The sequence below is a fragment of the Cryptomeria japonica genome, chromosome 6, assembly GCF_030272615.1.
Source record: "Cryptomeria japonica chromosome 6, Sugi_1.0, whole genome shotgun sequence".
Classification (NCBI taxonomy): Eukaryota; Viridiplantae; Streptophyta; class Pinopsida; order Cupressales; family Cupressaceae; genus Cryptomeria; species Cryptomeria japonica.
Genome location: NC_081410.1, coordinates 107,307,754 through 107,323,940, shown reverse-complemented (window position 1 = coordinate 107,323,940; position 16,187 = coordinate 107,307,754).

Genomic DNA, 16,187 nt, shown 5'->3' with positions numbered 1-16,187 from the left:
AAAAAAATGAATTAATTTGAAAAAAAGGAATAATTTGCAAAAAGGAATTAAATTGAGAAAATAAATCAACTTGAGATATTTCTTTTTCTAAATTTGAGATAACTTGAGAAATCTCAAAAAATCAAGCAAAGCAATTAAATTGAATAAATCATTTCTCTAAATTTAACTCAAAGCAATCTTGAGGAAAAGGATTCAGTTGCATTAAAAAAGGTTTTTTCTAATAAAACAAATCTTGAGCAAATAAAAGAAATATGTATGAAATTAACTAATTTTATCTCAAGTGCATGACTTAATTTATTTTATCTCCAATGCAAACTCAGACTTATAATCCAAATGCTTTAAATCAGGTTGTAAGTGAATTTATCTCAAAATCAACTCAATCTTAATCTCATTTGAAACTGAATCAAAGCACCCAATCATTTCAATTCACCTGGATTGTGCTTTCTCTTGAGGAATTTCAACTGCTCATCATTAATCAGTCTTGACCATTGGTCTCTCTTTGGATTCTCTATAAATTCAGCCTTTCATCTCTCAATCAAAACTGTTATTATGTTGTTTTTGCTTTAGAGTCATTGAGAATATTGTGTATTGAGATTATTGCATCTTATCTTTTTGCATATTAGTTTAATCATGATTGCTTGCATCCATCTATCTTAATTAGCTTAATCTCGCATCCATTTAGCTTAAATAGATTAAATCCTTCATCTTGGTGTAGTCTAGTCACTGGTATTACTTAGATAAATCTGAGAGCAAGTCTATACTCGCATATTTTAGGAGGCAATAGGTCGATTTGTTATGGCTTTTACATTCATTGATTATATCTGTCTAACCATGCATGCAATTATTTATTGAAGTACTTGTGTCTTGCAACTTACAAATTACCACTTTTCACACACATATTTATGGCGACTACCATGGGGCAGAAGATTATAATTTTCAACCTTGCAGATCATTCCATTTCATTTTTTTGGATTTTGTTTTTACAATTTCTGCAAAAGATTGTACAAATTTCTGCAAGGTACATGATGAGAATTTATACTTTGTCGTACGATATGTTGTGAATACTCGTACGACTATGTGACAATACTCATATGATACTCTGTTTTATCATATAAAAAATAGACTGCATTTTAGGGTTTTTCTAATTGAAATTTGGTAATACTAATGCTAACCCTGATTTGTTTTCTATCTGCCTAAGAGATTTTTCACAACCTAACCATTTTTTGTAGAACGCTTGTCCAAGAACATGCATGTCGCTCAAAAATAATATGACTACTAATTCGTTGTTTTTGCAGGTTGCCTAAGGAGATTCAAGTAAACTTTGTGTATTCTTAATTATTTTTTAGGCACTTAAATTGCGATATGGTAAATGAACAAATCTAGTTTTTTGTGTTTGAGAAGAGTCTAAAAGGTAGGAGAGTATGCTCTTGTTTGTATAGACAATCAGATATCTAGACCCTTTAAGCTTTTCTAGTTTTGAGATTTGTGTTTCTTTAACAGGTCTATCACAGTGGGAAAACGTAATCACCCTATGAGAACGACCCAAGTGAGTACAACTAGACCTAAGCATTTTGACTCACTATAATAAATAGGCCTCTTGGGATTAAAGTCTCAGAGGATGGAGTTATTTGAGTTTTCTCTTTGAGATCTCTCATATCAGGCATTTTGTAGGGCCTCACATTCTCAATCATTCTTGTGTGACTACATGTTGTTTTGGTACCTTGTCAGGTTATAGGCCTCAATCGTGCTTGCACGACTCTAAGGGGTAATTTTGAATGGAAGTCCTTATTAAGAACTTTAAGATAGAAGTTATCCAATTCACTTTTGAAAGGAGGATAATCTTTGTGCAAGAGAGATAGTAACTCTCCCAAGATACTTTCCATATTGTGCACCCATTAGCATTTGGATTCGGTTAATACGGTGTTGAGAATACATTGCGTGAGACTCAGTGGTCATAGTTTGATTAGTTATTGGGTGTGTACCTAAGCTTGCAAGCAAAGGTTTTCTCTCTTAGCCAACATCCTTAGGATTAGCGTGTTGTGCTTGAAGTCACTTTAAATCTTGCATGTTCGCTGTGTCTTTGTCCTTGAAACTAAAACTGAAACCCTGAAACTGGAAAAATATAATCAAAACATCAAAAAATAAGTCATCAAAACTTTATTCTTGTCAGAAACTCATCCCTTTCCACTCCTGTGTCGTACAAGTATTCTAGTTTGTCATGATGGTCTCTAATAATTATCATCTGGTTGACTCTAAATTGTCGTACCAGTATTAACACCTAAAGTTCATCTTTGCCAGTTTGTCATACTACCCAGTAGAAATTGTTGAGTATAAACAGCTTAAGGCAACAAATCATTCGAGATTTCCTGTTTATCGTCTCATAATTGGTATATTGTCATATGATTCATAATATTTTGTCGTACGAGCCTCTGATTTCCTCAGTCCAGGAACTTGTGTTTTTGTGTGCCTTTTCAAATCTATCATACTTGCCTAATCGGTCTTGATACACCACAGTGAGCATATATTTGGTCTTTTTCATCCTGAGCATAGCAATCTTGATAGTGTGCCCCTGTCGTTGTGTTACATGATTTTGTCAATTATATCCTATCTAGTTCAATCAATCATCCATCAATCTGATCAATTTGATTTGCTTAGATCACGTCTTATATAGGATAGATCGTTCCTAAAACCAAACTTGGTCTCAATAACTTTATCCAATTATTACCTCAAATGAACAACTAGCTCTGATTTGATCTTGACATCTATATCACTTCTAGCTCTCGGTCACATCAATTGTAAATTCCTATTCGAACCAGAAGCTCTTCTAAGAATTTTGACAAAAGTAAGGGACAATCTTTTTCATTACAAACTAATCCATTCTTTCAAGAAGAACCAATCTTTGATAAACCTTCGTCCTCAAGTCAACCAATTTTTGATCAACCGTTATCTTCCAATATGTCTGAGGAAAAACAAGAAAAAGAGGCTTCTAAACCCAGTGCTTGAGATAACATTAGTACTCCAGCTACTAATAGTGTCTCTTCATCTAGTGATTTTGAACCTAAAGAATACTATAGTTAAATGTAAAAAGGACAAGGATTTCAGAAGAATGATGAAAATTATCATGGCTCAGGAAAAACAAGAATATTTTCTAGAATTGACTAAACAAGGAGCCAAACTTCTCACTGACTACAACATTGAAAGCCTTATCACTAAAGAAGAATATGCTCCATTAATGTTGGCAACCAAACAATCGCAAGCACTACAAACTAAGATCAAAGAAATGAAAGACAAGGATAAATATTCTGTGTAGTATTCCTTGGACACAATCTGCCCTTTCCCATTTGACAAAAATCTTCACGTGCCTCCATTTCCTTCAAGAGTGGAAATTCCTAAATTTGACAAATATGATAGTATCACAGATCCTCAAGACCATATCCAATAATTATGTGCTTTAAGCATGGATTTCATGCATGAACATACATATCTCATGCATCTCTTTCTAAGAAGTCTATGAGGACAAGCCATGGGGTGGTTTTCAAGCCTTCCTATAGGAATTAAATCTTTCAAGGATCTGGTTGAATTGTTCCTCCAACAATACTCCTAAAACATTCATCATCCAGTCACTATGATTGACCTATGTAATACCAAACAGAAGATAGGAGAACATTTTCTCACTTTCCTTCAACATTGGAGAAAGATATTCTCTAGATATTCATGACCCATTCCCGATTATGAGAAAATGGACATTTTGGTTAGCAATCTTGTTCCTTAGTTAAAATATAATATTCAAATGCAAGTATATCCTTCATTTAATAAGATGGTGGATAGTGCTCTCAAAATAGAAGATGTGCTTGTAAGGAAAGGAGATATATCACTTTATAAGGAAACACAACATGGCTCTAGTTCTAAAGAGAAAAATAGATATTGGTAATATGGAAAAGTTAATAACAAAAAAGTTGTGAATGATGGAGTAGTTGATACTGTTAAACTAGAACCAAAACCAATAGTAGTTAATCTGACTAGTGGTACACAGGCATTCAAATTTTCTCAAAGTGTTGTGGAAAACCCTCCTAAGAAATTGAAAGAGTGGTTTAAAGATAAGACTTGGGTTTCAAAGCCTAAATGTGATTTTACTCCTTTGGGAGAATCCTATGAGTCAGCTCTTAAGACTCTGTTGGCAAATGAAATGATCACATTGCCTAACAACTCCAAACCATATGATCCTAAAGTCAAACCCAAATGGTGGAGGGAAAATGATTATCGTGAATATCACTGAAACAAGGGTCACACAACTTGATGCATGAGCATCCCTGGTTCATAGCAATCTTGCATCAACCAAAAACATTTCCTTTCTGTTTTGCTTGAAGTTTTAGTTTTCCTTTCTATGTGTCCTGATTTTGGCTCACCAAATCCTATGGAGTTGGATTCTACTTGAAGACTTGATCACCTTTTTTTTTTTTCAAATCGCATCTCATTTGGATCACTTTCTGATAAGTTATCGCTACCAGTTTCCATGATAGTTTCTTGTTACCAGTTGTTCCTTTGTTATCGGCTACCTAAGACCTATTCTAGTGATCTATCAGAACCCATTCTGAAGCTTGCGGAGCCTTGGGCATTGATCTTGATGTTTCTTGGCGTGTGGCCAACCTACATTTCATCCTTTGGATTTTCTGGAGGAATCTCTTGGTGGAGGCTGACCTTGTTTATTTTGCACGTTAGGTCTTGTTCTTCGGGTTTTGATCCTTTTTGGGCCAACTAGATCCTTTGGATTGATATATATATATATATATATATATATATATATATATATATTTGTAATCATGCTTTAGAATGTAATCAAATTGAGAATCAAGAAGTATTAGATAGATAGATTGTGCCTAGAAGATAGATCTTTCGATTCAAGGTCTCGGCGTGACCTATTCTACCAGGCCTGTGTGCTGGTATGTTATAACCTGGTTGTTACTAGTTGGATGTTATCAAATTTCATGCAATAAAACTACCTATTTTGCATTGCCTCCATCATATCTGTGTGTTTCCATTATGTTTACTCTTGTTGACCGGTTTGGACTGATCTCTTTGAGATCCCTCCTCATCGGTGACTACTTGAAGTGGTATCAGAGCAAAGTTTCATTCCGGAGGTTGCGTGTCCTAAATTTTTTTGTAGGGTGGCAGATTGCGGATCCAACCTACAATTGCAAAGGACTAGAGCGAATCAATGGCGTGAAGAACTAGGAATGGTGGAGAACATGGGAATGTAGACCCTAATGTGATGAAGATGTTGCAAGGAATAGCATCCCAGTTAGAAACCGTGGAGACAGCCCAGAGAAGAGGTCGAGATATTGAATATGTAAGTGAAGATGAAGAAGAAGAAGCCTTGACAAAACAAGTGAACCTACCAGCTTTTGATCTAGACAAAGAAAGGTTTTTAAGGGTTTTGAGTAGGGGAAACACTAAACCTCATTTTACCCCACCAGAATATGATGGGAAGTTAGATTCGGATGAATTGATGGACTAGATCTCAGAGATGGAGAAGTATTTTTATTTTGAAAACATTGCAGAAGAGAGGAAGGTGAAATATGTCTGTACCCGATTGAAAGGCCATGCATTTCTTTGGTGGGAGTATTTACAAGTTGATAGATAAAGAAGAGGTAAAGAGAAGATTAAGACATGGGATCAAATGATTGCTAAGTTAAAAACAAAGTTTGTCCCAATGAATTATCAAGTAGATTTGTTCTGAAAATTGCAGAAGCTGAGACAAAAAGAATCTAGTGTGAAGGAATACACCGAAGCATTTTACAAGTTGAACATCAGATCCGAACATGTTGATGATCAAGTTGAACAAATTGCAAGATATGTGAACAAATTGTGGATGTCTATACAAGATGAACTTAGTATGATCAAATTGGAGAGTGTTGAAGAGGCTTACCTGTATGCACTAAAGGCTCAAGAGAAATTGAACAAAAGACATGAGCAGAGACAGACATGTTGAGGTGGAAGGTTTACTAGAGGAATATTTCAAGGAGGAAGAGGATATACCAGAGGAAGAGGAACCAATATAGATCAGAACAAGGAGAAGGAAGTGAGCAAAGAAGTTCATTCATATCGAAAGGATGATAGAAACTTCTATCAGAGGAGAGAACCGGATGGTTACCAGAATGAGAAATTTAGAAGACAAGACAATAGGAAATTTAGAGGAACTTGCTTTAAGTGTGGAGGACAAGGACACTGTGCATTTGAATGTAAGAAGACAATGGTTACTAGAAGGGTAGCAGTGGTGGAAGAAAACCCCACCAGATCATGCCGGAGGAGATGAAAAAACCTTGCAGAGGAAGAACCTGTTCAACACCAGATGTAAGGTATCGGTAAGTGTTGTAAAGTTGCTATTAATAGTGGTAGTTTAGATAATCTTGTTTCAGAAGAGATGGAGAATAAGTTGAAATTGGAGAGATTGAAACACCCTAAGCCTTATCAAATAGCATGGATTTAGGATGAACATAAGTTGTTAGTAAGTGAACAATATTTGGTAAAATTAAAAATTGGGAGTTATCATGATGAAGTTTTGTGTGATATTATGTCTATGAATATTTGTGATCTTTTGTTGGGAAGACCTTGACAGTTTGATAGACAGGAAGTACATGATGGAAGGAAGAATACATACACTATTGTGGCCAATGGGATGAAGAAAACCTTGTTACCTTTGGAGAAACCTTTGAAGAGTGAAGTCTGTACAAATGCGAGAATTTGTTTAGTAGATGGAAGGAAATTCATGGATGGACTGAGATATGAGAATGTGTGTTTTTCCTTAATTCCTAAGAAGACTAAGAGACCAGAACTGGAAGGAGAAACCCTGAAAAAGATAAGATATTTGCCGACAGAATATGAGGACATCATTTCAGATAATGTACCTAATGGAATGCCACCTGTTAGAAGTATTAGTCATTGCATGGACTTGGTTCTCGGAGGTAGTTTGCCTAATAAAGCTACACACCAATTGACACCGACAGAGAATGAAGAGCTGAAGAGTCCAGTGCAGGAGTTGTTGAAAATAGGTTTGATTAGGGAGAGTTTGAGCCCTTGTGCAATACCAACAATATTAGCACCTAAGAAGAATGGAGAATGGAGGATGTGCACTGATTCAAGAGAAATAAACAAGATCACAGTGAAATACAGGTTTTCTTTGCCTAGGATGGATGACATAATGGATTGTTTGAGTGGAGAAAAATACTTTACAAAGATAAATTTGAAGAGTGGATATCATCAGATCAGGATCAGAGAAGGTGATGAGTGTAAGACAACATTTAAGACAAATGAAGGACTATATGAATGGATGGTGATGCCTTTTGGATTGACTAATGCACCAAGCACTTTCATGAGGCTAATGAATGAGGTATTGAAGAAATTCTTGGGTAAGTTTATTATTGTGTATTTGGATGACATTCTAATTTTTTGTAGAACAAAAGAGGAGCATTTATTGAAATTAAGACAAGTTTTACAGAGGTTGAGAGAAGAAAAGTTGTTGATCAATATCAAGAAGTGTACTTTCATGAAGGATGAGTTAGTCTATTTGGGCTTTGTGATATATGAGGATGGTTTCAAGATAGATCCTGAGAAAGTGAAATCCATTGTTGAGTGACCTACACCAGAAAGCATTGGAGAGGTAAGATCATTTCATGGATTGGCTAGTTTTTATCGGAAGTTTATTAGAAATTTCAGTTCAGTTTGTAACCCTATGATTGAGACCATGAGGGGAGATCAGAAGGAATTCAAGTGGGCCACCAGAGAAAACAAAACTTTTGAATTGTTGAAGCAGAAAGTGACTGAGCAACCTGTATTAGCTTGACTAGATTTCAATAAGGTATTCCAAGTAGATTGTGATACAAGTGGAACAACAATAGGAGCAGTTTTGAGTCAAGAAGGGAGAGCAGTAGAATATTTCAGTGAGAAATTGAATGATGCCCGAAAGAGATATTCAATATGATCAGGAATTTTATGCCATAGTTCAAGCCTTGAAGAAATGGAGACACTACTTGTTGCCTAAGGAGTTTGTGTTGTATACAGATCATCAAGCTTTGTGGTATTTGAACAGTTAGAGTAAGTTAAACCATAGACATATGAGATGGCTAGAATTCTTGTAGAGTTACACCTTTGTGTTGAAGCATTGAAGTGGGAAATCTAACAAAGTTGCCGATGCATTGAGTAAGAGAAGGAATTTTCAGACAAAAATGAGAGTGACAGTGTTAGGTTTTGAAGATTTGAAGACCTTATCTAATGAAGACCTAGATTTTGCAGAACCTTACAAAAATATACAATCTGAAAGAAATGAACTACAATGATAGCATCTACAAATGCCTGATGATAGTTCTAGTTAAGCACAATTGCCTACTCTACAAGACCGATCTAACCACAACACTTCATCGAATGATATATCCTCTTTTCACACATACAACTCTATCTAATAATGCAAACATAATACCGACACCTAAATTACATAAGTATATCACCTATATATACAAATCATCAACCTTCATAGCAAGGTCGGCTAAACCCTCAACCCTCAACTCATAAATACAAATGTAGACGTATAAATCTAACCACTTTCCTAAATAAATATTTAATATTAATTTTAACCTCATTCCTCCTATTAATTGAATTCTATCTAATTAATTTCTTCACATTCATGTATTTGATTAAATGAATTACTCAATTTATTGAATTAAATTCACCTAAACCTTTTCTAGCCTTTAATTAAATAAATTAGTTTATTTAATTAATTTCCCTTTCTCCCTTTTTAATTAAATTTACATTTAATTTAATTAATCCTTTCAAATGAATAAATCTAATTTATTTATTAAAATCCCCCCACTTGTATTTATGCAAGTTGCATCTATTTTAGTTGAAATAAAGCAATTTTATTTTAATTAAAATCCTTCTCCTCCATCCACTTGCATTTTCCTACATCTCCCACTTGCCTCCTAAACTCCTTCTAGATTCTTCTAATCACTTCCAATTTAGCCTAATTCATCTCCTAATTATTATCACATTCCTAAGCAAAGAGAAGTCACTTCTCAAAGTCTCCAAAGTTTTCAATAACCATTAAAGTCTTTGTGTCCTCAAATGGTTAACCTCTAAAAGTCTTCCAAACCATTAAAGGCTCTTACATAACTATTTATGGTTAACTCAACCTTCTTGCATGGTTAGAGACTTTCTCTATAACTTAACCCAAGGGTATCATCAAGCATTCATGGCTTTAAACTTGGTTATCCCATTAACCCTTGTACAAGAGTTTACCCCTTGGATAAAAGCTTTATCCATTGGATAACCCTAACTTAACCTTAATCTTTACCTCCTAAGGTAACCCTCATGTCTTCCCAGGCATTTAATGCTTCTTGCATCTCCTCTCAAGAAACCACTTGTTGATAATTGTCACCATTTCATTGGTGAGAGTTGTAAACATTGATTGATTAACTTTCAATCCTAGCCCTAGTTAATATTATTCAATCTTAACCATCCATTGCCCTATTTTCCCTATAAATCAACTCTACAGCTCCCAAAGATCACCTGCATTCAAACTTGTCACAAAAGGAGAGAAGCAAAATAGCTATGGAGGCCAGAATTCAGAGATCTAGAAAAGAGGAGTCATATTGATTGTGCAACAAGAATGCAATTCAATAATTACAGTTGTTATGAAAATACAAAGAGATAATCCTTATAAAAGGATACTCGAAACCCTAAAAGTGAAAACCCTAAAGAATTATAAGATTCCTAAGTTTAGCTTAAGCATGGAGTATAATAGACTAATAATTAAATAAATAATTATTAGCTAATAAGAGATTACTCTAACACCCCCCTTAAGATGAACTTAGGGAGTAGCTAAAAAACAATTAAGGACTAAAAAATCATGTAAAAATGCAGGAAAGCAACAATGGGTCCCGACAACTAGGCCTGATGAGGTACCAAAGTACAATAAAATCCATGTAAAGTGGAGAAAAAAGAGAAAACCCTGTGGGATAAAAAATCCTCTCTAAGAAGAGATTAAAGATCAAGTGAAGGACTAAGAAGCCTCAAAACAAGAGTGTTCCAGAAGATAGGAATAAAAAGAAGAGAATGGAGAACACCACTAAAGCATGAAATAGCTGCAAACACTGTCGAAGAGTAACTGCTAATCTGAAGAACCTCCTCTAAAATAGAACATGACCAGGTAGAGAAGACTGTAATCTGCATGAGTGCCCTCAAATGACACTACTTGAATTAGATGGCAAACAAAGGCAAACAACTGAACTCAAAGATACAGATGGCATGAAAAATCAAAGCCTGGAGAGTTGATCAATCAAACCAAGGAAGCATTAGAACCAATAGGACAAACCTCCCCATAATGCTGAAAAGGGAGAGGGACAGGTACACTGAAAAGAACGACCAACAAGAACTGCATGACGAAGAACCAGGAACATCAAAGGTGCAGAGAAAGTACGTAGTGTTGTGGAAGGACCACTCACTTGACACACATCATGAGGATAATTTCATGGAAGGAACACTCACGTGACAAAGGTAGATGGAAAACAAAGACAAACATCAACCCCCCATGACACTTTATAAGTAGTGCATGTACAATAAGGCACAAGATGTGCAAGATCCCAAGTATACAATACATGATGGCACTTTATCTCAGCATGTTTGCATAAATAAAATGTTACAATGATCAAAAGAGACAAAAGACTAGAAACAAAAAGATCAACCAAAGACGAAACATCCTACTCAAAGAAAGAGATCTTAGGACTTGAAACATCCAAGATATTCACTAGAGTACTAAAAAACAAAAAATGAATAAAATTTACCTAGAGCAGAATTTGGAAATAAAAATCATATGAATGAAAAGAACACAGAACCATATTTCCAACCATATAAAGTTTTCAAAAAATGGAGTTCAGATGCTAAAGTTATGTCTCCCGGAGTGCAAAAATGAACTTCTATCTTTGACAGCAAAAAAAACCATCAAAAAAGAAAAAGAAAAAAATCAAACCTTCAAATCTGGATAGAGCTCAGAAAGAGCTTTCCGATGATATAAGGTTTTTGAAAAATAACCTCCGTATGACCAAGGTACGACCAAAAGAAACAAAACCCTCTTTTAGGGCATAAAGAGGGTAAAAAAAAAATGTTGAGGAAAATCTTCTGATGCATTTGCAGGTATAGTCGTATGGATTTTCGTGCCTCAAAAAATATGCCAATAAAAATTATATGCTAGATGCCTCTGTCATCGAAAATAGGTAAAATATATATCAAAATTCATGGAATCAACCTCCTGAATCCAACTGTGAGGTCCTTTTGGCACCAAAAATGTACCAAAAAAATAGCTACCCCCAGAAATGGAAAAACAACAACTGCACAAACCCCTGAATACACAGATTTGAAGAACAAGGCCCAAAATCTCTCATGAAGTGAACAAGGGCATGCAGATCTGGAGCTCTGATACCATATTGGAGCTGAGGAAAAATCAACTCTATAGCTCCCAAAGATCACCTGCATGCAAACTTGTCACAGAAGGAGAAGCAAAAAAGCTATGGAGGTCAGAATTCAGAGATCTAGAAAAGAGGAGTCATATTGAATGTGCAACAAGAATGCAATTCAATAATTACAGTTGTTATGAAAATACAAAGAGAGAATCCTTATAAACGGATACTCGAAACCCTAAAGGTGAAAACCCTAAAGAATTATAAGATTCTTAAGTTTAGCTTAAGCATGGAGTATAATAGACTAATAATTTAATAAATAATTGTTAGCTAATAAAAGATTACTCTGAAAATGCTAGGCTAGTATATCATGTTAGGATAAATTTGTTAGTCTTTTATCATATCATTATCTTCATCTTAACTTAATTATCATAAGCTTTAACACATCATATAGAGTTTAGAATGCATTCATGCATATAAATCAAATATCACTCATTCTTGGAGTTGTCATTCCTAAATCATTTTCTCAATCATCTAAGAGAAAAACATTGAATTTAGGGATCTTGTGAGATAGAGAACAATGGAAAACTGCTTGGAAAATTGAACTAATTCAGTTATTTCATATACTTGCACCAAAAGTCTCTTTGGTGTGTGGGTCTTTATATTCAATTTATTCATTTTTGTCACCACATTTTCCCGCATACAACAAAAATGACATTGCATGATACAAAGATCGACCACTGGACCAATATTATGATTTACATTACATAGCATGGACCTAATTCAAATTTCCAAATGATCACATCTACCAAAAATCACGCCAAGATCAACCGCAACATGCTACACCACCAGAAATACCACATAACACAAAAAATCATCATCGGTTGATATAAATCACCAAAACTCGCACAATGATCAATGCAGATTGCCAAAACAAATAGGACATGATTAAGAAACATTAAGAAACACATTAGAATCATCTAGAACAGTTGCACCAACATCTATTTTTCAAATCTTCATTAGTCAACCTCTCAAAGCTCAAGAACACATCCAATCAGCAATTGTCATGAAGAAAGATAACTTGTGGGTCACCAAATCATGAACCATATGAAATGAAGATACATAGGATCATCCCAAACAACATCCCAAAGTCTCAACACAAGATCTGGTCATACTAGAATATACTGGAGGGAACATCGACAAGAACACCAGTAGGAACACCAGCAGGAACCGATAATCAAAGAACTACAAACTGGATCAGAAAATCTTCCCAAGCTCACTGGAATAACTCATAGGAATATATTGACATCAATGACAACAACATATCCAAATCCAACAACCAAATCCAAGAGACTACAATAATCTCCCCCTTTGACATTGATGGCAACATATGAATGTAAAAAATAGTCAATGCAAAGAAAGAAGATATCACCAGTAAACTCCCCCTAAGATCAATATAGATAATGCAAGTTTTCACATGATCTCTCCCCCTTTCACAACAATGTCAAATCTCTCCAAAAAAGGAAAACCAAACTCATTATCCCCCTTTGAATATGAAACATAGATCTCTCTCCCCCAAAACATAGAATCATGGATATGTCTCCCCTGGGATACACAACCAAATCAATAGACTACTCCAGTAGAGAAGCATAACCAACACATCAATCCGAATAAAAAGAATAAGGCTCTAAAATCCACTAGATCGATGCAACTTAATGCATCTAATTCTCATTAGGAGGGGTGCATACCCCATTCTTATCTCTCAAATAGATAAATGTATCTACAGGCAAAGGCTTAATAAAAATATCAGCAATTTGTTCCTTTGTAGATACATATTCTAGCTTCACCTTCTCTTCACTAACTTTCTATTTCAAGTAATTGTATTTGATTGATATAAGCTTAGTCTTTGAATGTAGTACCAGATTCTTAGACATATTTATAGAACTAGAATGATCACAATCAATAATTGTAGGCTTGTCATAAATAATTATGATATCTTTCAACATTTGCTTCATCTAAACTATCTGTGTGAAATTACTAGCAGTAGCAATGTACTCAACTTCAACAATAGATAAAGATATTGAGTCTTGTTTCTTGCTAGCCCATGAAACCAACTTCTTACCTAAAAAGAATGCTCCACTGGTAGTACTCTTCCAGTCATCTACATCACCTATTCAATCTGCATTAGTGTAGGCACACAACATGAAATCATCTTTCTTTGGATACCATAAACCATAATCCACAGTTCCCTTTAAATATCTAAATATTCTTTTAACAACAGTAACATGACTTTCCTTTGAATCAACTTGATATCTAGCAGCCATACATACAACATGCAAAATGTCAGGCCTAGTTTGAGTGAGATATAATAGTCCACCAACCATAGATCTGTACAAACTTTGATTAGCTCTAGGAGATTCATCATTTTTAGATAATTTACAACCAGTCACATTAGAGTTCCAACCGGTTTGGAATCATCTAATCCAAACTTCTTTAATAGTTCCTTCACATACTTAGTTTGAGATATAAAGATACGTTTTCTTGTCTGTACAATCTCCAAACCTAAGAAAAATTTCATCTCACCAATCATAGACATCTAAAATTCTTTTTGCATGTCACCGACAAACTTCATACTCATATCATCATCACCACCAAAAATAATGTCATCAACAAAGACTTCAACAATCAAAATGTTATCATTTTCAATTTTAAAGTACAAATTACTATCAACAACACCTTTAGTGAATCCCAATTTCAATAAGTATTTATGTAATCTAGCATACCAGGCTCTAGGAGCTTGTTTCAATCCAAAAAGTGTTTTCTTCAACTTGCATACCATATCACCATCATCTGATAGTAAAAATCCATCAGGTTGTTCAATGTAGACTTCTTCTAGATCACCATTCAAAAATGCAGATTTGACATCCATCTAATATACCTTGAAATATTTATAAGCAGCATAAGCAAGCAACAACCTAATAACTTCAATTCTGGCAACCAGAGAAAAATTTCCTTCATAATCAATTCCTTCTTGTTGTAAATGCCCTTTGCAAACCAGTCTAGCTTTATTTCTGACTACTTCACCGACTTCAATCAGTTTGTTCCTAAAAACTCATTTAGTACCAATGACATTTTTATCCTTAGGTCTAGGCACAAGTTCCCAAGTGTTGTTCTTTTCAATCTGATCTAACTCTTCTTCCATGGCTCTTATCAAATTTTCATCTTTACATGCTTCAACAAAATCTTTAGGTTCAATTTTGAAAATCAAACATACTTTTTTTGCAACTAACCTTCTTCTAGTCATCACACCTTTATTCTTGTCACCAATAATCTAATTCTTAGAGTGATTCAATCTAACATACCTCGGAGTCTTCTGATTGTTCTGATCAATCTTAGGATTCAAAAGATCTTCACCGATAGCAGCAACATCCGGATTAACAGTCAGTCTCTACCAGATCATTCTACTTAGGTCATTCAGGTTGAACAAGAGCTAAAACAACATGTCAACCTTCATCATAATCTCGGATCTCCTTCCCAAGGTTCTCATCCACCTTCACACATGCACTCTCAACTATCTTTCTCAGTCTCTTGTTATAGCACTAGTAGGCTTTACTCCATGGAATATCCCAAAAAGATACCTTCATCACTTCTAGCATCAAACTTTCCAATATTCTCATCTCTCTTGATATAACATTTGCTACCAAAATTTTTGAAATATTTCACAGTAAGAACATGACCAAACCAAAGCTCATAAGGAGTCTTACTGGTGTCACCTTTGATATGAACTCTATTAAATGTGTAGATTGTAATGCTAATGGCTTCTCTCTAGTATATCTTCAGAACATTTCCTTCAATCAACATAGTCCTTGCAACATCCAAAACAGTATGGTTCTTCTTTTCAACATTTCCATTTTGTTGTGGGGTTCTAGGAGCAAAACGTTGTCTTCTAATTCCATGCATCTCACAGAAAGAATTGAACTCACCGGAACAAAATTCTCCACCTCTATCAGATCTTAGACACTTCAACTTTAATGCAAACTCAGTTTCAACTTTAGCTTTGAATATCTTGAATTTTTCAAATGCTTCTGACTTCTCCTTCAAAAAGACAACCCACATCATCCTGGAATAAGCATTGATTAGCAGCATAAAATATCTATCTCCTTGCATGCTTCTAACATTTGTAGGTCCACATAGGTCAGTATGCACAAGATCCATCAATCCATTTGATATATATCATTTATTCTTGAAAGAAATTCTTGTTTGCTTACCCAACTGACATTCCTTACATGTCGGATTAATAGGTTTCACAATCTTAGGCAGATCTCTAATAGCTTGTGTAAAACTAATCTTGATCAGTAAATCAAAGTTTACATGACATGTTCTTCTCTGCTATAACCAACTCTCATCTATGTTAGCTATCAAATAACTTTATTCACTAGCATTCAAATGAAAAATGTTACCTTCAGCCTTAGTCCCAGATGCAATCTCTATAACAGAGGCATTTAAGATCTTGTATTTACCATCCTTGAATTGTAGATCATAACCCTTATCAACCATCTATTCAGTACTCAAAACATTATGTTTCAAACCTTCAACATACAAGACATCATCGGTGTTATTCTTACCATCAAAAGAAATAGAACTTCTCGAACGGATTACACAAGCCTTGTCATCTCCAAATTTGACTATTCCACCATCACTACTTTTCATAGTTACAAATTTTCTTTTGTCGCCAGTCATATG